This window comes from Mastomys coucha, unplaced genomic scaffold, assembly GCF_008632895.1.
Source record: "Mastomys coucha isolate ucsf_1 unplaced genomic scaffold, UCSF_Mcou_1 pScaffold9, whole genome shotgun sequence".
Lineage (NCBI taxonomy): Eukaryota > Metazoa > Chordata > Mammalia > Rodentia > Muridae > Mastomys > Mastomys coucha.
This window is the reverse complement of record NW_022196915.1, coordinates 90,668,270-90,669,647: the sequence shown is the minus strand read 5'-3', so window position 1 is coordinate 90,669,647 and position 1,378 is coordinate 90,668,270.

The following is a 1,378-nucleotide window of genomic DNA, read 5'->3' as shown; positions in this document are numbered from 1 at the left end:
ATGTATTATGATTATATCCATGCCAACATCTCCAACTGATTCCAAGTAGTACCACTCACATGGTCATTCATTGGACCATAGGTAACCTACCATTGACCACAACTACAAAGGGAAGTTCTTTTGTAAATCTACATGTACTGCCTGCAGTTAGCACCCAATGGGTACAATGGATGGATCTAAACTTCACAAAATGTTTGGGGCCTTCCTTACTTCGTGAGTCTTGCCAAAATCCTCTTTCTCTGTAGAAGTGCAATATTTACTTTCTCAACCAGATGTATGTGGAAAGAGGCACATAATATAGACTGTACCTAGGAACAAGTTAGAGAAATACGCTTGTGCAAAGGTGCACTTAGAAAAATGTACACTTGGTTCAAAAATAGCTTCCTGGAGGCTGGATTGATAGACTCATGCCAGCTAGTGTTCAAGACTTACATCTGGAGAATGTAAGATGAGAAGCTTACACGGCAAGAGGAAAGGCTAAGTAGCAGGCACTGTCTCTCCTTCCAGTGCGTCAGCAGCAAAGACCAGTGCAAATTCCCAAGGCCAGTCGTTTGTGGTGTGGATGGGCATAGAGAAGCACTTTATTCACAAATAGTTTATGGTTTGACATTTAATTGTATGCCTAGAAAATTAGCTTTGAGTTTGATTCTCCAGCACTCCTTATGTTTCCCAATATCCTTAATAAATGCCCCAATTTCTTGCATCTGTTGAACAGACTAATATACCGTGCAATGCTACTTCTAATAGTGTTGATATTTCTTCTAGTGATCCCTGCATTTGTCTAATCACAAATCTAAGCCAACAAAACACCAAATGTCCAGAAGAAACCAGATAAGATTTCTGGAACCAAATTATTTACAATTAGTATAGGAATAGTGCCTTAGGTGAATGTCAGTCCATATTGGCTTGGACTGAGTTGGTTGCTGTTGTTGTTGTTGTTGTTTGTTCCTGTCCCACTTTGGCAGGTTCTTACTTTCTTTTCCTATTGCCATGATAAGATACCACAAGAAAGACAATTTAAGGGAGAAAGGGTTCATTTTGACTGATCAATCCAGAGGGGTATAGTCCTCCATGGCCAAGAAGACACAATACGAAGCAGAGAGGATGTGACGTCAGGAGAAGCTCAGCTGGCTCCCACAGCATCCACTTATAGCTATGGTTAAGCATGTGTTTTCTCCTAATTGACTACATTGAGGAAGTTTAGAGGCTGGTCTGTTGGTCTCATATCACAGCATCATTCAACCTGAAAAGGAAGTAGTGTTGCCCAGAGACCAGTGCACACAGCTAGAACCACAAAACCTGCAATAAGACACACATGTAAATACAGGCTGACACCCTTTCCTTCACAAGGTGAGTGCTTAAAGAACATACATGAACT